The sequence below is a fragment of the Sander lucioperca genome, unplaced genomic scaffold (assembly GCF_008315115.2).
Source record: "Sander lucioperca isolate FBNREF2018 unplaced genomic scaffold, SLUC_FBN_1.2 Unpl_13, whole genome shotgun sequence".
NCBI lineage: Eukaryota > Metazoa > Chordata > Actinopteri > Perciformes > Percidae > Sander > Sander lucioperca.
The window spans coordinates 40,499-67,813 of NW_023396164.1; the positions used below are offsets into that span (position 1 = coordinate 40,499).

A 27,315-nucleotide genomic window follows, 5' to 3' on the forward strand; every position below is an offset into this window, starting at 1 on the left:
TAAAAACAATTAAAATATTCCACATCTTCATCCATCCAACCTCATCCTCTCAGCCGAGGTTGGGTCGCGGAGCCACATCCAAAAGTCAAAACTAAAACACTAAATTACTGTCTTTTTCTTGTCCTCCTTTTTGTTTCTTTACTTGGTTTGATCATCAATAAAACTAGCAAAAACACTCTTGAAACACTAAATGAAATGTGTGGCTACATGTGTTTAAACCCTCAGTATTCAGGCTGCAGTTCCAAGTATGTAATGCAGATGTAATATCAAATGTGACCACAAGATGGAGGCATAGAGCAACTTTAAAATCCCATCAGTGTCACCTGAAGTTACATACTGTAAATCACTTCTTCATGCATTGGATTCTTCACGTGCATTTGTGTTCTCATGTTGAGGAAAATTCACCCCGAAACACGTTTTAGGAGAGGAACAGATACTGACTACTATTAAATATTAAAACATCAAAAACAAGAAAAGAAAGATGTTTTAAAATAACAAATCCTACCCTGAATACAATTAATAAAATAAAAACAAATTCTAAAAGGTTAAAAACGTATTTAATCATATTGTTTAAAATATTTTTAAAGGTTTAAATTTAAAACTCAAAATCTGGGGAGTGAGGCCTGTACTACGAAGCGAGATTTGGGGTTACCGAGGTAACTTCAGGTTCAACCCAGGGTTTTCTGTATCTCGGTGGATCACTTGTTACCGGGTTCAATCGCCGGGGTAACTTATGCTAAACACTTAACCTGCTCAGGAGCAGGTTAAATTGGAGATTAGAGATCAACTGGTGTAAAAGCACCGCCTACTGACCAATCAATACTCGGTTGATAACGGTGTCACTGTTCTTAGCAGATCCGGTGGAGCTCGGTGTGCAGAGAGGGAGAGGTGAGCTCATAAAAGTTAAAACATTTAGAGACTGACATCCCCGTTAACATTCCCTGATGGGTATCTTTATGAAAGATATAGATTTTCAGCGGAGGGAATTACATATCTTTGTCAGCTTCTTGAGCCATGTTGCCAATGCGACACATCCGTTTGAATTATGTTTTTATATTTTTTATTTATGGCTTGAATCCTTAAAGAGAGACCAGTAAAATATCAGACAGAATGTCAGGCAGAAATGGCAAAAATAAATACATGAACATGTTGCAGTTCACAACATGGAGAGAAAACTTAAAGCAAAGTGTCTGTAGGAGAAACTTTGCTTTAAGTTTTCCCTAAATGCAGAATATAATCAGGTATTTGGTGTATTTGGTGGCAGCTGCACCAGCAGCAGTAGAGTTAAAAAGCTGATCTGCGTGAGCACAAAAACACTCCAACTCTCTGACACATAAATTAACTCGTTATTTCCTGTAAACAGAGAGGGGAGGAGCATCACAGAGCAGGTGATCCAGGTACATGAGAACAGGGAGGAAACCCTGAAACTGAAATAGTTCAGTCAGTTCAGACTCCATTTAAAGACAACTGACCGTGTGTGTGTGTGTGTGTGTGTGTGTGTGTGTGTGTGTATGTGTGTGTGTGTCTGTTCTTCCAGTCTTACCTGTGACTTGTACAAACTTATTTTCTGTAAATGTTGTGAGCTCACAGTCAGTGTTCCTGTTTTACCTCTCAGACTGACTTCAGATCAGAAGATGAGTGATTTGGAGGAAGAGGAGGACGGAGCAGAGTCTGTAGTATCTGGCTGTCAGTCTATGAAGAGTGACCGGTCCAAAGATCATCCTCCACACTTCAGTAATGAACCTGGACCCTCAGACACAAAGTAAGACAACTGATACTAACTCATTTAATGACTCATTTTCAGTTTTCTCTGCCATGTTTGTTTAGATTTTTCTGTTTATTATGTGTTGGTATATTAAAGTTTTATAAATGTTGTTCTAAAGGCCAAGAAGAAACATACATGACACACTGATATAAAAGTTATCTGAGGGGAGGAAATGATCAAATTTAGATTTAAATTACATTCATGCCTTCATTTGATAGAAAAAAAGCATGATTTAGTAAAAAAGAAACAGTCTGGACTTGAACCTGAGAGACCACTGTTACATGCTGGTCTTCCTCAATATTCAGACCACTTCTAACCTCTGTTGAAACCTAACTGACTCTAGACAGTTTGGCCAAATCTTAATATATTTCAACAACAACCAACAACTCATTTTAGTGATGAAGAAATGTTTTCACAGAGAGAGGAAGAGGAGTGATGTTTCTGAGGAGGAGCAGCCGTCCAGATCCAGAACCAGAGCTGGACTGCAGACAGCCAATCAGAGCAGCTCTGAACAAAGTAAGTCTGTCCATCTGTCTGCTGATGTCTTCATGTCTGAACCAGTGGCGTAGGCAGAAAAAGTATTTTGGGCGGGCCTGTACAAAAGTGAGTGGGCCATTTTCAAAAAGACGTAGAAGTAGCAAAAAGGACAAACTGAAAACAACAGCAACAATTTTACCTTCCAACATATACAGCATTACAAAGGCAATAGCAGTACTGTCTACAACATGCTCAACCAATAAAGCTTAGTCTAAAACGTTTGTGCACAACAATATAGACGAAAACCTGTCGATTTTAACCTATTCAAGCTAAAATATATTTGCACTGGCAGAACCAGCAGCATTGGCTCTACACGGCACTGTTAGAAAATTAACCATGTTATTGCACAAAGTGGCAACTAAACATGAACCTCAACAGCAGAGAAGGTGTTTACATACTGCATGACATAGAATAGCCTACATCAGACAGACATAGCACATATGTAGCGTTATGTATTCATAACAGCATTGTTGCTTCAGGACTATGGTCAGATCATGAGAATTACTGGAATTGTTGGGTCTTTGTAAATTATAGAGTGTGGTCTAGACCTACTCTATCTGTAAAGGTTCTTGAGATAACTCTTGTTATGATTTGATACTATAAATACAATTAAATTGAACTGAAAAAGAAAATCAAAGAATGAAAACTTCCAGCCAAGCATTATTTGAATTATGAAAGATATAATGAAAAGTGGCCAGCAAAGCACCAAATCTTAGACAGTGTATCGAGTCCACGGCAGTGACAGGATCAAAGAAAAGTAAAAACTATGTCACTCACAGATAAGTTATCTTCTTATTTAATATGGGCAAAACGCAAACGTGTTTCAGCTAGAAGCCATCATCAGTGTTCACCATTTCTTACTAAATAGGAAGGTTACTAGGTTACTTAAATAATAACGCAAGAAGCATGAAACACGTTTTACTTAAAGGGATACTTCACCGATTTAGCATTAAGCTTTGTATCCGTAGAAACACGGTAGTATTTTCGAATGACCGTGCTTCATGTCCCCCTGAGATGAGAGAATTCTGTATTGTGGGTCTGGAAAAAATCTTGAGATGACGGAAAACTACGATTTTTGCGTCATCGGAGGCATTTTTGCCCAGAGTCTGTGGACTACAGCCAGCTAGTTCCGCATATTTTCAACCCGCCCATAGGGGGTTGGACTGTCTTTACACGAAGCTTGCTGAAGTAAACCGAGTGTCAGCCATCTTGAAGCTTCGCTAAACAGTCTTTTCAGCAGCAAACTTTTACAACAATTATGTGCATTTAAACTACCACACATGTACCACCCGGATACATTGGTACAGATCGGCAAATATGCAGGAAACTTTATTACAGACGGAATACTCAACACACTACGCAAGCTTTGCCTGCTACGGAGACCAGCACCTCAGCCTGCGGTGTCGCTAGATGCCGCTAGCTGGGGAAAGGGACCTTGACAGCGGTGTGGAGGAGTTAGAGCTAGGTGGAAAGCTAACACTAGCCGGCCACCTGTTCCATCAATCCTGCTTGCAAGTATCCGCTCATTAGACAACAAACTGGACTACATCCAACTTCAACAAAACTCCCAACGCGAGTTCAGAGACTGCTGTGTTTTTGTTGTTGTGGAAACATGGCTGAACAACAGCGTACCGGACTATCCAGCTACCAAGCCGGCTGCTCTGTCACCGAGTAAGACTAGTGGAGGTGGGCTGTGTTAACACAGACTGGTGCGTAAATGTGTCCTGCTAACTGTAGTTTGTGACTGTTGAATGCCGACCATTCTACATTCCACGCAAATTTACGGCTGTGCTTATACTCAGTGTTTACAGCCCACCAAGCGCTGATGCTAGTATGCGTTAGCTGAACTTTACGGAGGCTATAATGTGTGTGCACTAAATGTAGCCTGTTTCGTTTTTAAATAATGTCGTTTTTATATATTTTAAATGTGTAACACCACTTGAGCCACGGTGAAACGTTGTTTTGTGTATATGGTTGAAATGACAATAAAACACACTTGAGTTAAGTAGAATGCCTCACTGTCTGTCTGTAAACAGTAGGCGTGGCTTGGGAGTGGACTCTAAAGCAGCAAAGCAAGTGCATTCTGGGATTTGGTGTCCTTCATCCACGTGAGCCAAAAAAAAATTTTCTGGCTTTTCTCGGCTTAGAGGGCACCAATTTCTAAAAAAAATGTCACATTTCTACTACATAAGTGACCCAATTAAAGATATATTCATCTTTCCAATGGTGAAATATCCCTTTAATGTTACCTCTGAGGGCCAGCACTCAAATAAACTCCTCTCTCGCTGATGGGCTGTCAGCTCCGCTGGGGAAATGTCTGCACCTGCTGCAGAAAAGCTCGTCCTTATTTACACTGTATTCCATCCAAGAAAACTGTCCATACCACTTTAAAGAGAAGCAATTGTTGTCGCGGTAACTTTTAACAGTACATTGCTTAACACATCCAGGGGCTAGCTAACGTTAGCTGCTGAAGGCAGCCCGGAGAGTCTGCCTGTTGGTACCATAGCAACCACCTGCGTTCCAAGACTTCCTAATTGTTTGATCCTTATCTATGGTTTTAACAGTTTCGTTTTAATCAGAAGAGAAGACACATTAAACACACACAACTAGTTCTGTTAATGTTTTCTTTTTTTACATACATTTTAATATTTTTCATAACAAAACGTATTTTGATCAAACTTGGCTGGACAAGCTAGTGAGTAAAGTGTGCGGGCCAGTGCCGCCCTGGCCCATTACTGACTACGCGCCTGGTCTGAACACACCACTGGTTGTTGTAATACTGAGACATTTGTGAGTCATACAGCACAGACATTTGAACATTATGAATATCATTATAGTTTAAGTCCATCTGAAATTTAATTGCACCATTTTCATATTGGTAATAAAATAATCACCAGATTATCTTTTCATCTTCTGTCTCTCACCTTTGTCCTTTTTTTAGTGTATGTTGGTCATCAGAAACATAAGATCAGGCTGAAGGGGACATTTGAATGTGTAAATGAAGGAGCTGAAACAGGAAGTGAAACCCTCCTCAACAGGATCTACACTGTCCTCTACCTCATAGAGGGACAGAGTGAAGAGGTTAATACCCAACATGAGGTGAGGCAGCTCGAGACAGCTTCCAAGAAGAAGACCCTCCATGACTCTCCAATGAAGTGCCACGACATCTTTAAAGCCTCACCTGGCCAACAGAAACACATCAGAGTGGTTCTGACGAGCGGCGTCGCTGGCGTTGGAAAAACCTTCTCAGTGCAGAAGTTCTGTCTGGACTGGGCCGAGGGTTTGAAAAACCAAGATATCAGTCTGGTGATTCCTCTTTCCTTCAGGGTGCTGAACTTGATCAAAGATGAGCAGTACAGTCTTCTGGAGCTGCTCCGTGTTTTCCATCCATCATTACAGGAGGTCACAGCAGAGCAGCTCGCTGGCTCTAAAGTTCTCTTCATCTTTGACGGCCTGGATGAAAGCAGACTTTCACTGGATTTCAACAACAATGAGGCTGTTTCTGATGTCACACAGAAGTCATCAGTCAACGTGCTGTTGACAGACCTCATCCAGGGGAAGCTGCTTCCCTCGGCTCTCGTCTGGATAACTTCCCGACCTGCAGCAGCCAATCAGATCCCTCCTAAGTGTGTTGACAGGGTAACAGAAGTACGAGGCTTCACTGATGCCCAGAAGGAGGAGTACTTCAAGAAGAGAGTAAGTGATGAAGAGCTGTCCAGCAGAATCATCTCCCACATCAAGACATCCAGGAGCCTCCACATCATGTGTCTGATCCCAGTCTTCTGCTGGATCACTGCTACAGTTCTGGACCACATGTTGACTACAGACCAGAGAGGAGAGCTGCCCAAGACCCTGACTGACATGTACTCACACTTCCTGCTGGTTCAGACAAAGAGGAAGAAGCTCAAGTATGCTGAGGGACATGAGTCGAGTCCACAGGAGCTGACGGAGGCTGACAGGGGAGTTCTTCTGAAGCTGGGGGAGGCTGGCGTTTGAACAGCTGGAGAAAGGAAACATCATGTTCTACCAAGAAGACCTGGAGCATTGTGGTCTGGATGTCACAGAGGCCTCGCTGTACTCAGGAGTTTGTACAGAGATCTTCAAAACAGAGAGTGTGATCTTCCAGAAAACAGTCTACTGCTTCATTCATCTGAGCGTTCAGGAGTTTCTCGCTGCAGTCTACCTGTTCCACTGTTACACCAACAGGAACACACAGGTACTGGAGGACTTCCTGGGAGGAGGGTTATCTCTGGATGAAGATGAAGATCAATACCCATCCCTGAATGTCTTCCTGAAGAGAGCCATGAAGAAATCCCTTGAAAGTGAAAATGGCCACCTGGACATGTTTGTCCGCTTCCTTCATGGCCTCTCTCTGGAGTCCAACCAGAGACTCTTAGGAGGCCTGCTGAGTCAGACAGACAACAGTCCAGAAATCATCCAGAGAGCCATCAACAACCTGAAGGAGATGAACAGTGATGGTATCTCTCCTGACAGAAGCATCAACATCTTCCACTGTCTGATGGAGATGAACGACCACTCAGTCCATCAGGAGATCCAAGAGTTCCTGAAGTCAGAGAACAAATCAGACAAGAAACTCTCTGAAATCCACTGCTCAGCTCTGGCATACATGCTGCAGATGTCAGAGGAAGTTCTGGATGAGTTGGACCTGGACAAGTACAACCCATCACGGGAAGGACGACGGAGACTGATTCCAGCTTTGAGGAACTGCAGAAAGGCTGTGTAAGTCCAGATGTGATTATCATTTTAAATCAGTGTGAAGCTGAGGCCATCATTATTAGAGTAAACATACAGACTTTACACACATGAACAATATAAAACCTACACACTATAAAAGATAAACCTTATTGTAAATAATTCTACATGTTACCGTGCAAATGTCTTTGTTATCTAAAACGCTGTGAGAATGTGTTTGTAGCTAAAGTATCTTCTATCATTAAATCACAACAGACAGCCTTTTTACAGTGTATACAGAGTCTGCAGTTTGTTTCTTTATTGTGTCTATATTCTATACAGACATTTATTATTTGTGATCTGCTGAACTAACATCACATGAAGTTTAAGCTTTTTCATAATAACTTTTATTTAGTTATTTTTTATCATATTTTTATGAGCAGAACTATTCTCTGAAGTATTTAATTTTAAGGATGTTTCTGTTCATTTTCACAATTTATACAATATCTATCAGGGCTGGTTTAAATAATAGATTTTTCCGATTTGAATGGCTTTACATTTGAATGATCCAGTATCGACAGATAAAATCCAGAATGGGTTTCTGTCTGTATCATATGAAACTAGAAGACCTAAGGGATCCATTGGTATGAACTATGTCATGGTAGCTGTAGGGAAGGTTAGATAATGCTCCACATTTTTTAATTACAAGTTACAGGATACATTTTGGAGAAGGAAAAAGAGGCATGGTCATTTTAAAAGGAATTCTGAATGAAATGTCTCTAAACTTTCTGACTGTAGAGCTGCACTTTATTGTGTTCATTTTAATTAAAAAGTACATGAATGTAAATGCTTTAATGTAAACATTGACTGGAGGTCATTAAGCTCGAGCCAATAAAAAGTGGCTTAAAAAAGAGAATAACTACTTACCAAAACATTATTATAAATGTTATTATTGTAAGGGAATAGGGATGGTTTAAAAATATCAATTTGTTTTTCATTTGAATGATCCAGTATTGATTAATCAAATCCACAATGGATCTCTGTCTGTATGGCATGGGTATTTTGAAAGGGGTCCTGTGACCTCTCACCTCAACATATCTGAATCAAATATCACACCCTTGTGAATGCGGTTTTTGATCAAAATGTAATAGCCTGTTTTTATGATAAAACTGTCAGATTTGCTTATATTTTAAATGTTTTTATTATTTGTCATCACAGACTTTCTTCCTGTTTGCTCTATGACACTGACTTTGAAGCCATGGCCTCAGCTCTGAAGTCCAACCCCTCCCATCTGAGAGAGCTGGACCTTAGTGGATACCTCCTGGATTCAGGAGTGGAGCGTCTCTCTGCTGGACTACAGAGTCCAAACTGTAGACTGGAGACTCTGAGGTCAGTTCATGTATTGTGCTCACATGTGCTTATCTCCCTCTTCTCGCCTTGACCTACCCACATGTGAAGTGGGTAGTGGGAATGAGAATCACAAGGCATTGTGAGGCCTTAAAGGGATATTTCAGCACTGGAAGGCTGAATATATCTTTAAATTGGTTCACTTATGTAGTATAAATGTGAAAAGAAATGGAAATTGGTGCCTTCTAGGCCGAGAAAATCCAGAAAATGTGTTTTTGGCTCATGTGGATGAAAGACACCAAATCCCAGAATGCACTTGCTTCGCTGCTCTGAGTACACTCCCAAGCCACGCCTACCGTTTACAGACAGTCAGACAGAGACAGTCAACTCAATTCAACTGTGTTTTATTGTCATTTCAACCATATACACAAAACAACATTGTAACCAGTGGTTACACAATTCAAATATATAAAAACAACATTATATACAAACGACATACGAAACACATTATATGCTCCGTAAAGTTCAGCTAACACATACTAGCATTAGCGCTTGGTAGGCTGTACACATTGGAGACGAGACAGCAGGTCTCATATTTCAGACACTGCAAAGTTATACATTGTTTGTCGGGCTATTTCGTTATTAAATTCACTTTGGATAATTTTTTAAGCGAGAAATCAACTATATAAAGTTCTAATATGGGCCGTTTTACAACAATTGATGGCTAATTGCAAATTTGGTAAGAAGTGTCGGACTTCAGGAGCTCCACACAGTCTGACGAGAAAGCTGCAACCTCCATACCCAGTGAAAGTCACAGTTTCTCGGGTTTCGTTAGCTGCTACTGTCCCTCCAATCCTATGTGTACAGATAGCAGCTAGTTAGCTTCATTTTCGGCATAACTTTCGTATATTTACAGTTTGAATTTTGTCACGCCACTTACATAACATCTACCCCAAGGTCTTATAAAGGTAACTATGGTGTCAGATTTCAATTTAATTAATTTTTGTGAACATTAGGGGTTTCGTTAGCTGCGACTGTCCCTCCAATGGACACACATGATACGCTCCGTAAAATTCAGCTAACACATAGCTAGCTACTAGCATTAGCGCTTGGTAGACTGTATCACCGAGTATACAAATTTGCGTGTATTGTAGAATGGTCGGCATTTAATAGTCACAAACTCCACCAGCAGTTAGCAGTTAGTTGGATACAAGCACCCCCATTTCTGCACCAGGCAGTCCGTGTTAACACAGCTCACCTCCACTAGCTAGCCTTACCCGGCGACAGAGCTAGTAGAGTAGCTAGACTGGTAGCTGGATAGTCCGTAGCTGTATAGTCCGATACAGCAATTGTTTCCACAACAACAAAAACACAGCAGTCTCTGAACTCGCGTTGGGAGTTTCGTTGGTTGGATGTAGTCCAGTTTGTTGTATAATGAGCGGACAACAAACACGATTTTGCCACCCACAAACTCGTTCAACGTCCAGCGGCATCGAGCTGCACAGCTGGTCTCCATAGCCGGTGAGCGAAGCTGTGTCAAGTATTCCGTCTGTAATAAAGTGTCCTGCATATTCTCCAATCTGTACCAATGTATCCCGGTGGTACACGTGTGCGGTAGTTTGAATGCACATAATTGTTGTTCTAAAATTTCCTTCGGGATGAATAAATCTATCTATCTAAAGTTTTGATGCTGAGAAGCCACGCTATGCGAGGATTCAAGATGGCTGACAGTCGTTTTGGTTCGTGAAATTTCGGAGAATGTCGGCAGTCCAACCCCCTATGGGCAGATTGACAACCTGCGGAAGTAGGTCCTACTACTGGCTGTAATCCATAGCGTCTGGCCAAAAAAGCCTCAGATAGCGCAAAAATCGTCATTTTGCATCATCTGAGGCTTTTTTCCAGACCCTCAATCCAGATCCTCTCAGGAGGACATGAGGGAGGGAAGCACGGCCATTCAAAAATACAACTGGGTTTCTACTGATACAAAGCTTAATGCTAAATCGGTGAAGTATCCCTTTAATATAAGGAGCTAACGCTATGTACTGAGTAACGTTAATACAGGGGGGAGTGACAGGCTGCAGCTGGAAATCAGAAGAAGGATGGGAAATTTTAACGTGACTTTAAAATCCACATCCACCGAGCCAAATGCTTATGTTATCATTAGTAAGCTAATTCTTGTTTCCTAACAGCGTCGTGAGTAATAGGAGCTTAGCTGGGAGCTTCATGGAGACAGTGAAAGTTTACATTAGCTGCCCTACAGCTGACAGCATTGGCTTCTACTTCATTTATTACCTGTAATGTTAGTGACAGCACCATTGACCGTTATCAATGCCATTAGCATCGTGGCTAACACTATTGTTACTTAGTTTATGACAAATGGTTTTGGCTGTGCTTTCTAACATGATGTCATTATGCTAACTGAACACTGTTAGCCTTTACAAAAGAGCCGCTTTACTACACTTGTTACATAATGTTTCATTACAGAGTTCTCTGTTGATTTGTGTTTGTCGCTCTGTACTCGTGGTGGAAAATTAATGTAAACAAAATGCCGTGCCAGAAATGCAATGCGCCAAGATGTAGGTCTCCTTCAAGGCCAAGCTGATGTTGGACGTCTGTCTAGTGGATGGAACGTGTAACAACAACCACATGCTTATAGTGGCATTGGCGATGCATAAGCCTGAGTAGTGTAGCACATATTAATAACAGGCTGCATTTGAGCATTAAATATTCTAATATTTGAATATAAAAACAAATGAAATTGTAATGGTATAATAGAGGAATATTGACAGCTGTAATATCAACCAAGTTTAAATCCATAACAGAACTGTTAAATTTGCTTCAGTTCACTTGTTTTCTGGGTGTGTGTGTCATGTCTGATCTGTGACCAACGACACTTTAACATGTGTACGATGCTTCCTGTCCAACCTGTTCTCACTCCGAACTTGTAAAATACTGACGCTTGGTCAGTGGCTCTCAGCGTCAGATACTGACGCAAAAATCCCCCTTTAGCGTCTGTATGGAACGGACCGGGCTGAGCAGCAGCTTGACAGTGGTGCTGTTAGATGATGCAGTATAAAGAGCGATACTGTAGCGAGTAGTATGAGTCAAAGACAGGACATGGGTCAAACACAGGAATTTCACCAAGGAGACCGGGGTTTGTGTCCCTCGTGTCATGTTTCGTAAAGTCGCTTTCTTCTTTTCCTAAACACAATCGTCCCGTTGTTCCCGCGTGGCACGGAAGAGTAAGCCCACCCACAAGCTTTTCCTTAACATAACTGCGTCAAAAGGGACGGCGATAGTCCCGAAGAAGCGCGTTTAGATGAAGCGCGTTATATGGCGCTAAAGGAGACTTTTAGCGTCAATAACAACGACAAAGGCACCTGACCAAGCGTCCGTATTTTACGAGATGGGAGTGAGAATCTGTTGTCTTCTCTGGTCTCAGCTCTGATTATTTAACAACTGAACCTAATTATGTACAAACATAACTTAATCCATGATGTTTTAAATGTTGTTTTTGTTCATATTTTTCTGGTAGTAAATTTAGTCTGCAGTCACAAGAGACTTGTTTTTTAAAGAAACTGTAGAAAATGTCCACTGTTATTTGTAAAAATTAGTGAATGTTTATAATTGTTGGTAAATGGTCACATCTGTACACAGAAGATCCTCTGAACTAATTTTGGTTTTAAATGGATGAAGTAGAAATATTTCTTTGGGTTCTGTTAATTTCAAAGTGTTTTCACAAATAATGTCTGACCATAGATATTGATACATCAGAAAACACACAGACACACACAGAAAAATAATATTTCCAAATGCAGCTGTTTAAAGGATCAATATCATATTGATTGAATTAGAAATTGATTTTTATCATCGTCATTTATTCTTTATTCAGATTGGACTGCTGCGGTTTGTCAGAGATCAACTGTGCAGATCTGGTCTCAGCTCTGAAGTCCAACCCCTCCCATCTGAGAGAGCTGAACCTGAGTAATAACAACCTGCAGGATTCAGGAGTGAAGCTGCTCTGTGGTTTTCTGGAGAGTCCACACTGTAGACTGGAGACTCTGAGGTCAGTTCACCTACTCTGTTACTGTTATAGATATAGATTTTTAATGCATTTTTTAAAAATCTTGGTTTATATACATTATAACTATTTTTTTAGTTTAAATAAGCAGAAATTGTGAACTATTTTGACAAATAGTAAAGATCAGAGGATGTTGAGTGGATCACAAACGGGTTTATGTCAAAGTTTAATCAGGAGACTGTTTTGAAACAATTTTTAAAACAAATTCAAATGCTTTAAAATTTAATAAAACACCCAAAGTTCAATCAAAGTATTCATTAATTTTACCTTTGAAGCACATCCATGCATCCATGTTATTTTTGGGCAATTTGATGAAGTTTAAAATTCCCTTCAGATCACTTGTTTTCTGGGTTTCTCTGAGCACCAATCACAACAACTTTAAAGTGTGTCAGTCTGTTTTAGTCTGAACTCAAAACTGAGACACATGAGAGAGACACAACTATATGTAAATTATTAAAATGTCTTCAAGACATCGAATTGTAGTACTCACTATGAGTAGTAGATAAGTTAGGACCAGGCTCTAGGTTCTGAGGAGCAGTTTGTAGTTAAATACAAATAAAAAAAAAGAAATGAAATACTATTTTTCTCATTTTCAATTTGACTCAACCTATTTGGTTTAAAGAATAACTTTCAACTTAAGTTGAATTAAGGTTTCTCTTTAATTTGCTATTTAGTGTCTATTATTTCAAGTTAACTCTAACAATGGGACATTGAACTATTTTATATACAAACAGACATTTATTATTTGTGATATGCTGAACTAACATCACATGAAATTTAAGCTTTTTCATAATAACTTTCATTCAGTTATTTTTATCATATTTTATGAGCAGTTTCTGAACTATTTTATTTTAAGGATGTTCCTGTTCATTTTATCAGGGCTGGTTTAAGTAATAGATTTTTACAATTTAAATTGATTTACATTTGAATGATCCAATATCGATAGATAAAATCCAGAATGGGTTTCTGTCTGTATCATATGAAACTAGAAGACCTAAGGAATCCATTGGTATCAACTATGTCATGCTAGCTGTCGGGAAGTTTATATAATGCTCCAAAGTTACATTACAAGGTATAGGAGACATTTTGGATGAGGAAAAACTGGCATGGCCATTAATTGCACTTTATTGTGTTCATGTTGAATTAAAAGCACATCAATATAACTGCTTTAATGTAAACATTGAGACTTTAATAATCGAGACAGAGGCATTTAAGTCCCGCCCCCACTGGAGGGGAAAACATCTCTCTGCTCTCCGTAGACTTGTAGACATCCTCTTTATTCCGTCAGATAGCAAACAACAGAAACATGCCTAAAAGCTGCTGTGTGCTGATATTCACTACCAAAAGGGTAAATAACCAACATCTTAAGTTTTCATAAGCTGCCGACCTGAAAAACTGAGCTTGTATGAAGAAAAATGTGGATACGGACGTGAGGAATTAGCGGAGAAAATGGGGAAAACTGTAGGATCCAACAGCATCATCACACCAACCTAACAATATGTCCGACATTATGTGTGTTAGCTTAACTTACAGATTGTTTTCACAGTCAGCTGCTGGGACGACCTCCAGGTTCATTCTGCCAGTGAAGGAGAGCTCAGCAGATTTTTTTTCATTTGAATGATCCAGTATCGATTAAACAAATACAGAATGGATCTCTGTCTGTATGGCATGTGCATTTTGAAAGGGGTCCCATGACCTCTCACCTCAACATATCTGAATCAAACATCAGACCCTTGTGAATGTGCTTTTTGATCAAAATGTGATAGTTTTTAGGACAAAAGTGTCAGATTTGAGTATATTTTAAATGTTTTATTATCTGTCATCACAGACTTTCTGGCTGTGACCTCTCTGAGACAGACTGTGAAGTTGCGGCCTCAGCTCTGAAGTCCAACCCCTTCCATCTGAGAGAGCTGGACCTGAGTGTCAATGACCTGCACGATTCAGGAGTGCAGCATCTGTGTGCTGGACTGCAGAGTCCAAACTGTAGACTGGAGACTCTCAGGTCAGTTCATGCATTGTGCTCACATGTGCTTATTTCCCTCTTTTTGCCTTGACCTACCCACATGTGAAGTGAGTAGTGGGAGTGAGAAACACAAGGCATTGTGAGGCCTTAAGATAAGGAGCTAATGCTACGTACCGAGTTACATTAGTACAGGAGGGAGTGACTGGAAATCAAAATCATTACTGCAGGTTGTAGTAACGTTAGTGACAGCACCATTGAACGTTATCAATGCCATTAGGATCGTAGCTAACACTTTTGTTACTTAGTTTATGACAAATCGTTTCTGCTGTGCTTTCTAACATGATGTCATTGTGCTAACCGAGCACCGTTAGCCTTTACAACAGAGCCGCTTCAATAAAATTAAAATAACATGTCATTTAGCTGACTTTTTTTCTTTGGCTTTTATCCAAAGAAAAACTCCCTTTCTGGAAGAAACCTCGGCAGACCCAGACTCTTGGTAGGCGGTGTCTGACGGTGCCGGTTGGCGGTGTGATGAGCAGTGGCAGTAATAGTCACAATAAAGATAATGGAACAGTGACTACAATGGTAGTCGTAGTAGTTCATGTCATAGTAGGGCACAGCAGGGCGTTACGGGGTGTAATGTGGCATAGCAGAGCATGGGTGGACGCAGTGGGACGTGGCAGAACACAGCAGGACGCAGCTGGATACTGCAGGGAATCGCAGAGCATAGCAGGGTGTAGCAGGTCCATAGCGACAGCTGCACCCAAGATCCAGGTCTTGGTGCCACCCTAATCCAAGGCGATATTCTGGGTGAAGAAGAAACATAAGGACTCCGGGGAGTAAAACTCCCCAGAGCTAGGTTAGTAACAGGCATTTCTGGGAGAAGGATGCATATAAAAGGAACAAATGAAAAGAGAACATTTTTTAGTCTGGGTGGGGGGGGGTCACCCAACTTTTTTATTCATGAAAAGAGCAAAATTTCAAAGTGGCTTGTTTGGTGCATATTTATCCATGTAGCTCTCAGTCTCGGCCCCCTAGCAGATGGTTCTGAACGCATCCGCGGAGTTTGCTGGGGGGGGCAGGAGGAGCACTGCGCCCCTGGTGGCTCAAACGGGTATTGCATTGTTTAAAAAATGAGTGGAATAATTACATCTGGCATGACCAGATATTAAATAAATATCTTAAATAACACAAAACAACTAAATGGTGATAGGTAATACATCTGATTTCATATACTGCTTTGGTAAAAAAAATGATTACCTGGCTGACGATGGGAGCAGCAGGACACAAAAAAACTAAACTTACTGTTGCACTAGTCTGGACATCTTGCCGTGCCAACCTTGCAATAAAGATTTCCTAAATGCCATGTATATAAATCTGATGTCAGCTTACTAATTGATTGCGGGTTTTGTGTAGATTTGGACTTTTATACGTTTATTCCACTTTGTTTAAACGGCGAAGTGGAGAGGCCTCGTATGTGACGCTCATATCGGCCTTGCTGGATACACCATATCATTTACCTTTTTGTGGATCTACTGATCGCTGTGGATTACTTTTTTTTGTGTCATTGGATTACGGCAAAATGCGGATCTTTTTCTCAACGTGTCTTAACGTTTATGGTGTGACTGAGCTTGGATCTGTGTTTGGAGAACTGTTAACATTTAGTTGAATTTAAGCGTCTGCCTATTGCGTTCCAAAACAGCCGTGCTGCGATTGGATTTCATAAAGGTGAATTGTTAAATTGTTACAATGTAACTTAAAACTTTAAAAATAAACATATGTGTTTTGGAATATAATGTTCAGCTTCGGCAGCTTTATCTATGTGCTAAAATATACAATGACGATAGTGACAAGTCCATAGCAACCAGTGTTGAATTGATTATATCCCAGCGTCCTTGCTGAATGGTCTCAATGTTTTATTGTTTTATTTCATATGAATACTATTTACTAGAGGAGTAACTTAGTATTTGAAGTAATGCAGTAATGCAGGAAGTGTGCATTTAGTTTCCATGCTTATTGTGTTTCCACAACAATGTTAGTAAGTAAATCTACTGAAATGGCCACCACACCATAAAAGAGGAGTGTGATGTGTAAGATGAGAATGCAGAGGTTAACTCCTGTACATCATGGTTGTAAAAATCAAATGGTATCTGTACTTCTTTGCTAAGTGCAAACTTGCACGCGAGGGGTGCAAGTTTAGGTTAGAGGCCACAAAACTCCTCCGGTGGCCCCTTAATTAAATAACGAACAGTCCCTTAGTTGTTAAAGTAAAACAAAAAAAGTAAATGTTTATAATTGTTGGTAAATGGTCACATATGTATAAAGAAGATCATCTGAACTAATATTGGTTTTAAATGAATGAAGTTTACTTGCTGAAGTAGAAATATTTCTTTGGTTTCTGTTAATTTCAAATGTCTGATCATCAATATTGATCCCTCAGAACACACACATAAACACACACACACACACATACACAGATGAAAACAAAGCAACAAAGCACATTTCCAAATGCAGCTATTTAAAGGATTAATTGGATTATAAATGGATTTTTATATTCATCATTTATTCTTTTTCAGATTGAAGGACTGCAGTTTATCAGCGATCAGCTGTGCTTCTCTGGCCTCAGCTCTGAAGTTCAACCCCTCCCATCTGAGAGAGCTGGACCTGAGTAACAACAAGCTGCAGGATTCAGACGTGAAGCTGCTGTGTGATCTTGTGGAGAGTCCAAACTGTAGACTGGAGACGCTGAGGTCAGTAGAGTGTTAGAATCAGTCCATACTGGCCTCAGCAGTATTGAACTATATACAATTAGTATCAGAGCAAAGATCCAGTATTTCCTGTAAACCAACCTTCTCAGTGAAGCTGTAAGAGGCGAGAGAGAGGACAATCAACCGATCAGATGAGCCAGAAGCTTGTTGTGATCATGTGTTTGAGTTGATGTGAAGACAACTGTTGTTGTTTTCATGTCTGCAGGAAATACATCTGGATAACAGCTGACAGCATCACAACATGTACAGAGACATCAATCTGTCCAACCATCAAATCTGATCTCAAAGTGTTATTCTCTCATTTCAACACTAACTGATCAGTTCATCTTTGTCACAGCTCTGAGATCAGTCTGACTGAAGCCTGCAAATCAGTGACTCTTAATTCATAGAACCAGCATTACATTTAGTAACCATGTGGTCTTCATACAGAGCAGAAGCTCTGCTGAAGTCCAGTAAACACAGCTGATGTTTTACTGTTCAGTCTTTAACATCATCTATATCTGTCCTTCAGTCATTTGTTTTGTCTGAATATTTTCATAACCATATTTACATATTTTTCATGTCATATTTAAAAGTAGATGAAACATTCAGATGGTTTTAACAGCTCTGAACCCAACAGCAGTACATCATCATTAAAGTGAGCAGTGAACGTCTCTGTTTCTGTAGTAATGATGCATTCATGATTCAGCAGTTTATTTCCACTGTGTACTTCAGTAAAATCTGCACAGTCAACAGACTTGATGCCCAAAGTCTCTGCACGTCTGTGAGCTTCACTCCAACACGGTTGTGTCGTGGGTTCACTTCAGAGAACCTCCTTGTTAGAGACAACACAGACATCATTTTACCGTAGGAGCTACTCTTTTTACTAACGTACTTTTCAACTTAGTACATACAGATAATCACAGTAACAGTGGTGGCACAGCGCCAACTACGGTGGGGTACTCAATGCTCAATGGCACATACATCACAAACACGTAAACATGAGAGCTGAAAGAAAGCAGACTGCTCTAAACAGCTGCTCCACTTGGTGTGTGAACGGGACTGAAGTTCTGACAGCTGATGAACGGAGTCTCTGGAAACACTCATTTATCTCCTCTGTTGTTCTTCTCTCATCAGATGGAAGTGATCTGACTCAGAGTGATCAGGAAGGAGGATGTGTTGAGACCTGATGTGGAGTCCTTCATCATCCTGTGAGTTCCTGTATCTGATAGAGTATCATCAGTGTATCTGGACTGCTCTGCTGCTGCTCTGTCCTTCTACACAGTCTCTGCAGACACACTGAGACTCCTCCACTCCTTCTGCTCCACACTTAGTCTCTAATGTCCAGCTCTATCTCCACAGCGCTTGGAATCAGGTCTGGCTACACAACGGATATATTCTGGGATAGAAGAAACAAGCTCTCTGGGTTGTTTGCATTCTTTAAACCAATCACAATCGTCTCTGGCGGCGCTAATCACTGGATGTAGCGACGGTGGCTCTGATTCACAGAATCGGCCAGCGATCAGCGGGTCTTCAACGCAGTATATCTCTTCATTGTAAATATATATAGTCAGTGGTTTTGTCACCAGCAACAACATGTTGCTCAGCTTGTTCCTGTAAGTTATGCACCGTAATAACTTTAAATAAATCAGCGGAATTGACGTAGTAATTACCCCTCCTCGTCTGTGAAAGAATGTTGCACATTGTACGTGAGAATTTACACAATAAAATACCAATAATGAAAAAATAGTGTTTTATGCTAAGCACTTGATTTGCCTTATATATACACACTATATAAAAAACTACAGTTGAGTGTTTAGAACTACAGCCTAATGGCTTGTTTGACTATTGCATTTGTTTTGACTTGTTGCCTACTGTTGTGAAAAAACAAAAAATAAACTATATACAAAGAGAAGCATTTTTATTTTATTTTCTATGCATAGTTATTTAAAAATGCAATTTCTAATTTGTGGTTGATGAATATTAATAGCAAGACTAAAGGGAAAAAAAAACATGAGCATATTTATGTGTGGGACTTAGTTTGATTAACATCACACTGCATTATTAGTTGTTTTAAATAAATGACTTTTTTGAAATATCAATTTATGGTAGGCTTAGCATATTAATTATTATATTCAGAAGATGATCCTCATATCAATCACCGTGGTTACAGATTGTAGCCATCCTAACCTTTGTAGCCTTTACTGAAAGACTACCTTTTCAAAAACTAAGAGGGACTAGTTTAGGAAGCATTTTCAGGAATTAAAAGCATAAGCAGATTGTTGCTGAGGTTTTTGTTCACAGAGTAAGATGTATATAGCTTTGTATGGGTATGTGTACATATACAACATGTGTTTTGGCATTTTTGGCACACTTCAAAGTGTGTGTTATCATTTAGAGCAGACACGGTGAAACAGAGGGTTTATTTATACAAGGCTGCATTACAGAGCATATTAATATGACTGTCATGAAGGTTGTGTAGAGGAATAGAAACAGTCTCTCCAGGCAAGCACAGAGAATATGATCTGATCTTTATTCTCCATGCCAAGTATGAGCTCTTATCCTCTGGCAGAAGATATGGGTACCCCAATGTAACCTTAACATTTCTAAACTGTGGGCCTATTCGACCTATAACTCAATTAAAACTTTACATAATGTTGCTTGAGGCTGCAGGGTTTTGGAATACTTCATGATATAATGAAAAAATGTTGTGTGTTGCTCTTGTCACTGTTTGTGAAAGATGAACAATAGATTGTGGCTGTGTAATGTGCTTCAGTCTGGCTATATATCACTCGTTTATGTTGTTTTTTGTTGTACGTATATGTCAGCTGTATGATAAAACAATATGTCAGTGTTATGTGTGAAGCATTTGAACTCAAGGCAGATATCCTTCTGGAGACAATAAAGTATCACCTGCAACGTGGTCTCCATGATGTGTAAAACTAAAACGTTGTCGTAGGACTATATCAAACACATCGTTGGAAAGGTCTCAACCTGGAGAGTAACATATGTCAGTCTGAAGAGGATACATTACTCCTGCTTTGAAATATTGACCTCTGAACCTTGAACCCAGTACATGTTTGAAGGCATGTCATTTAGCAACAGAAGGTGCTACACACATAGGACCAGCTGTTATAGAAGGTACTACACACAAGTACCAGCTGTTATAGAAGGTGCTACACACATAGTACCAGCTGTTATAGAAGGTGCTACACACATAGGACCAGCTGTTATAGAAGGTACTACACACATAGGACACTGTTATAGAAGGTACTACACACATAGGACCAGCTGTTATAGAAGGTACTACACACATAGGACCAGCTGTTATAGAAAGCTCTGGACCTCAGCTGTCATGTAGATATGGTCACCAAAGTTTACCCACTGTAGCACTGTCAAATATGGTAATAAGCTATTTTTACCTATTTTAACGATCCGATTTTTAAAATCTGATGACAGCAGTGTGTTCCCCATCCCAAAAACCCCAGGGTGTATCCAAATTCTACACTACCAACTTCAAATTATGAGAAATATACCAATATACTTTAAAACTACAACTCCCATAGAGACGCGCAACAGAAGCTGTTACAAAGCTTGTGCACTTGTAATTCTTCCGGGGTGGGTGGAGGACATGTTTGACTCCTGTGTTTCTGCTCTCTGCCGTGAATGGGCTCATTCCATTTCAGATTGCCGCCGCCGACGGCGACGGCGCCGACCGGCCGACCGGCCGACTGAGCAAACAGTACATGAGACAAATAATGAAACTGTATTTTTATTATTGTTAGCTTATTGTTTACATCCTCAAATACACGTTAGACAAAAACATCAATATACGAATATTATGTCTGTTTTATCTTCTTATCCGCGAACGGCACGTACCACGTCACTTCTGGAGTATTCTGTGGATTTTTTTAAACGTATTACGGTGCATAACTTACTGGAACAAAGCTGAGCAACGTGTTGTTGCTGGTGACTAAACCACTTATTATTTATATATGTACATTGAATAATATTAAAATAAGAAATGATACCCATGATAACATCTAAATAAACTGTTGATAGATGTAGCATTATAGTTTAAAAAATATAATAAACAAAAAAGCAACCCAGCTTCCCTGCCCAATAGACCGAAATATAACATTAAAAGAAATACTATAAACCATGATAAGATCTCATGAATAAATGTTTTTTCTTTTGTCTATATCCGAGGGTGAGGGATTAACATGAATGTCTATCTGACGGACCCCCTCATCGAAAAATAACGCACGGGTACCCCCCTGGCGTTGAAACGTAACGCCAGGGGTCCTTGACCATGCGTCAGACATTTGACGATAGGGAGTGAGTCTGTGTTGGAAGGTCACCTCGTGCGGTGCGTCTGGTGATCTGACTGCTGTTGTTATGTCGGGTTATGAAAGAGTTCAAAGGAGAGGAGCAGTGTTATGCGAAATTGTGTACACCAGACAGATGTTTTTGTATTTAATTACATCTTCCAAGCTCAGCAGTTTACGGTTATTTAGGATAATACAGTGATGCGAGCTGTTTGGCTTCTGATCCAAACTTTGGGTGTTCTCTTGTAAAGATAGCTAGTGGCTTTAGTGATGAGCTGTTAGTTTGTCCAAGCTGTCAGACAATATGTTAGATGTGACATAATCATGGCATTCATAAATAATTGGCAGTTTTAAAAGTCAGTGCATTTCTAATATATTTAAAATTGGCTAGGCTAAACTTGACCCTATTGCACACTTTCTTAATATAGCTTTAAAAGCAGATTAGAGTTGATAGTAATGCCAGGTACTTAAATTGTGGCACAATCATAATGTTTTAGCTAAGGAGAAGAAGAACTCTAGACAAAAACAACTCTTTCCTTGGAACATTTGTGAACTACAGCACTTTATGAAAGACTCTATGCACAGACGCACTTTACTAGCTCGATTTGAACATTTTAGCACTGGTTTGTGTCATTTGTTACATTTTGGAATTGTTGTATTGTTTATTTTTGGTTGTTGTGATACGTAGCTACTGTATGTCTAATTTATAACTTGTAACCTGTAAACTTAATAAAGCTCTTTATCAAAAAAAGAAAAAAACGTGGTAACGTATCTGTATTTAGTCTTCTGCTAACTCTAACTATAGGATCATGTCAACTGGCTTGAATCCTTAAAGAAAGACTAGCAAATATCAGACAGAATGTCAGGCAGAAATGGCAAAAATAAACATACAGACATGTTGCAGTTCACAACATGGAGAGAAAAAGTAAAGAAGAGAACCTTGTCTCTAAATGCAGATCTGATCTTTGGTGTATTTGATCTTTTGTGTATTGGGTGGCAGCTTCACCAGCAGCAGTAGAGTTAAAAGCTGATCTGTGTGAGCCAAGACACACACACACACACACACACACACACACACACACACACACAAAGTTTGTTTGTTTTACCGCTCAGACTGACTCAGATAAGAAGATGAGGGATTTGGAGGAAGAGGAGGACGGAGCAGAGTCTGTAGTATCTGGCTGTCTGTCTATGAAGAGTGACCGCTCTAAAGGTCTTCCTCCAGAATTCAGTAATGAACCTGGACCATCAGACACAAAGTAAGACAACTGATACTAACTCATTCATGCACGTCCTTTTCCTACATCAACTTTTTATCTTCCTAATTATTCACAGTAGCAGCAGTTTGTGTGTTTAGAGTTCCATGAATAACTTAATAAAGAGCATTATCCAGGATTCCAACTATTTAAATAAAACCTGTGGTGTTTGCAGAGTTCAGAACACCAGACAGAGAGCAGAGTCTGTAGTATCTGCTGTCTGTCTATGAAGAGTGACTTTTCCAAAGAGGAACCTCCATTCTTCAGTAATGAACCTGGACCATCAGACACCAAAGTAGAGACTGGGTTACTGTCAGCTGACCTGATGAAGATGATGATACGTTGAGGATGAAGACAATATGTTCTGCTAAAAGATTTATATTCATGATGCAGAACTATCAGTGCAGATACTCTTCCAAACTCAGATGGATCTTTTCTGGTTTTATAACCACAAACTATGATTCTACTTCTGCAGCAAAACCCCCGAGAACCTCCATTTGAGATTTACACTTCAGGAAATATTCACAGGGGCTCGACAGTGCGAGCATTTGACTCACATTGCTGACACAGTGCTTTTTCCTTGGCCGATCGCCACCGGAAGTGCAAATAGAAGTAATTTATACCCATCTAAGATCTACGTGTGAATATTAATACATGTACACATTTACATGTCTAATTACATGTCTAATTCATAGTACCAACTTAATTAGGGCTGAACGATTAATTGCATTGCAATTATATCGCGATATGTTAAAACGCGATTTCCTAATCGCAAGGGCTGCGATTTGGTCACATGGCTCGCGAAAGCAAATCAGTCTGCACTCCGCAGAGAAAGCATCACTTAGCACGCTAACGCTATGCCGTACCTTGAACAGATTTTTGTCATTCAAACAACTCTGAGTTGTAGTTTAAAACTTTTACAGCCATTTTAATAAAATTAAGGGTTTTATTCAGGCTCGAGTCCATACATGCAGTTAATGGATACAGGCACGCAGAACTGAAGGCTCGGTTAGCAACGATTAGCTCTGATTAGCAGTTTGCTCCAGTTAGCTAGCTCCATTATAAAGATATGGAGTGGAGGAGCTGCCACTGAGAGAGGTAACAACCAGACTGATAAATGACGTTCGGGAGCTTTCACAGCAGCGTGGCTGCGTTGTTTCAACGGTTTTATTAGTACAGTTAATCCCACGGCATGAACACCAGCAGCATGCTACTACTAACATAACGATAGCCTCTCTGAGCAAGTGCAACGTGACGCTGTCATGCACACGGCACGCAACTTCATGAGAGGAGGGAGGGGCTGGAGGCAGCTCCTCTGTGTGCGCTGTAAAAATACACCATTTCATATATACTTTTACTTATTTAACTAGTCTAGTCTAGTTCAAAAACAGTATTTAAAATGTGCAATCAACTAAATATCTAAATACTACTAAGTGTGGTAAAGCCACATATTTGTTTTATATTTCTGCAATCGGCACTTTAGTTGTGTGAGTTGTTTCTGACTTTCATATGAATGTTTACACCAGGCTTGGTCAGTGCTCAAATACTACTGTGATGAAGTAGTTAAACAAAAGATGTCATTCATAAAATCATGCATCACCTAATTTCAACATCACATACAGACCTGGCCTCAGGAAAGAACAGTTGGTTTATCCATCTAATCTTGTGTTGTTCATACTATACAATGATTTATTGCTGGTCTTTGTTGAATAATACAGAAGACAAAGAGCTTAAAGCAGCCATATTATGGCTAATTTCAGGTTCATAATTGTATTTTAAGGTTGTACCAGAACAGTTTACATGGTTTAATTTTCAAAAAACACCATATTTTTTTTGTACTGCAGTGCTCTCTCTCACTGCTGCAGATCCTCTTTCAGGCTGGTCTCTGTTTTAGCTACAGAGTGAGACCTCGTTTTCTTTCTTCTTCTTCTGTAGTATCTTGATTGCACTGCACATGCCCAGTAGCTCAGATGTAGATCATGTCAGCTAGCTAGCTACATAGACAGTAAAAGAATAGGCGGCTTCTACAACTCTGGTCAGTTAAAAGGCAGGATGAGCTGGAGACTGCTAAATGAGAGGCGCACATTGGAAGTAGTTCTTTTGTAGATAGGCGTGATTGTGTGTGGTTGTAGCAGTGCGTGCTAGTGAACGAGTAGCATGCTAGCGTAGCAAGATAGTGTAGCCATAGAGTTAGCATGCTAACACTACGAGCTAATGGTTGCGGTTAGCCTACTCGTTTCGGCTTGTGACGTCACAAGCCGTGCCGATTTTGAACAGCTCACCCCTGAGACTGAAGGCAGGACACATCAGAACCGTATCTCACTCTAAAGCCTGATAGTCTCACTGTACCGTCTACGGTACAGATTGTGGCAGTGGTGTCGCTGTATCTCCATTTATAAACGTTTTTATAACTTTAAAGCATTAAATCTTCAAAATCATACAAAATGCCGATAGGCGACACACACAGCATTACAGCGTAGCGTCTCATGAGTCATTAGCCAGGCCACACAAAGCAGAAGTGATGTACAGAAATCAGTTAGCACACACTGCTCCAGCAGTTATCATAAATAAAACATATCAGCGTACACAGCGCATGCCACAGTGTGGAGATGCATCCTTACCTGTTGCGTGTCCCTTTGGCACTGCGTGGATTTGTGGCCAAACTTGGTCTTAAATCAAACCCCACGAAAAGTCCGAAGGAAATGGAATATCCAAATGCCCGTTATATCCAAAACGAGCTGTGTGCCTCACATCTTGACGTGTCTCGCGCCGATCACGAAACGGAAAATCGCTGGACTGTTGGTTCATTTACCGCACTTCTCGCCGCTGCTACTCGCGTGTCTCTCCTGAGGGAGTCTAGCAACTGATGTGTGCGTCCATCTATTGCACTGGTGTTCTAAGCTCTCCATCGACGATACACGTGATAGTAGACCAATGCGAAAAGTGCAGGTGGGCTGTGATACGCCAATAATACAGCTGAGTCTCTCTGACGCGTTTATGGGACCACGCGGAAATGATCGACAGTTTGCTCGACAGTTAGATTAAGATGGCCGGCTCAAAGCAAAGACGGCTACATATGTAGCACTAGAGCATAGCAAGAAGCTCGTCTGCTACCAAATGTGCCGGTGAAATATTTTAACCCTGTAATAGGCATGGCGCTGTGTCAACACGCAAAACTAACAGGCCTCCTCCTAAGCATGTATCACACCCTGTGCAGGAGAATTCAGTAATGACTTATTCTATATATTAGGTATATAGTATTTCAAGTATGTGTATGCTGCATGTTGTGATGTGTTTGTGTATTGGAGAGTGTTATTTTTGTACTTAGTGGCTTTTTCTTTTGCACTTTTCACGATAAAATCAGAAAATACCAGCAGACACATGATTGTAAAGACTGGAAACAAAAGTCTATAAAATCATTTTAGTGCGTCTGCTTCTAGGCTGGTTTGTCTGTAGTAAGCTGAGACAGGTGGCTAACTGCTGGATTGTCGGCTCACCGTCCATGTAGTTCACAGCAGTAGAATTTGGTGTAATCATTTTTCAAAAACTGAGATAGATATGACTTGGACGTAAATCGAAACGCCATCGCATAATGCTAGCCTCTGTGAACTCAAGTGATAGTCAGTAGGCTAGAAGTCACTCATGACACTTAGACACAAAACTGCGAGTTGTAATTGCTAATTCAGTGAATACCGGGAGAGCCACATCCTAGAGTGTCAAGTATATGGGGGCTGTACCGAATTTTAATTTCGAGTGATGACGTTTTCAGACCAAACAGCTGTGAAAATGCAGGAGATTCTTAAGAGGCTCAACAGCATGGCTGGATTTTTTTCAAGTTTGTATGTGTGTGTGAAGCACCAGAGACACAAAATAACACCCCACAATCCCAGAAAAAGTGATTTTTTCATAATCTGGGCACTTTTAAAAAACGATGGCATTCGCATATTTTGAAAAAATCGCAATTGATATTTTCAAAAATCGTTCAGCCCTAAACTAATACGGTTGGTTACAAAAATACCGAGTCGGTACCCAACCCTACATCTGCTCTGTAAATATTTCTGAGGAGGAGCAGCCACCCCCGTTAGATTGTCCCCCCGACATCTAATACGCTTCCTCCGCCCATCATGTTGACGGTTTGAGTTTGTCCTTTAACAAACTGCTTAAGTAAATATGGTGAAGCAAGTTTAAGATCAAAGCTCCTCTTACTAACGATTCAGAGCTTTGTAGTTGAAAGCTTTGAATTATTAGTAAGTGAATATTGTGAGCTTAGATTCTCACTACCATAACAGCGTCAAGAACAAACATCCATCGGCAGCANGTTATCGAGTGACTACACACGCATACGACCACTGCTGTTATAGGAAGTGCTACACACAGGACCATCTGTTATAGAAGTGCTACACACATAGGACCCGCTGTTCTAGCAGGTGATACACACATAGACCAGCTGTTATTAGAAGTTTAACCACCATAGGACCAGCATTTTATGACGGTGCCCACATATAGGACCAGCTGTTATAGAAGGTGCTACACATATAGGACCAGCTTTATAGAAGGGACTACACCCATATGACCACTGTTATAGAGTCCTCCAACACG

The 27,315-nt window shown here is 40.2% G+C and overlaps 1 pseudogene; it reads left to right on the forward strand.

Moving 5' to 3' along the window:
- Positions 1-1,581: 1,581 nt before the first annotated feature.
- On the forward strand, positions 1,582-17,135 carry LOC118494531 (annotated as a pseudogene).
- Positions 17,136-27,315: the final 10,180 nt, after the last annotated feature.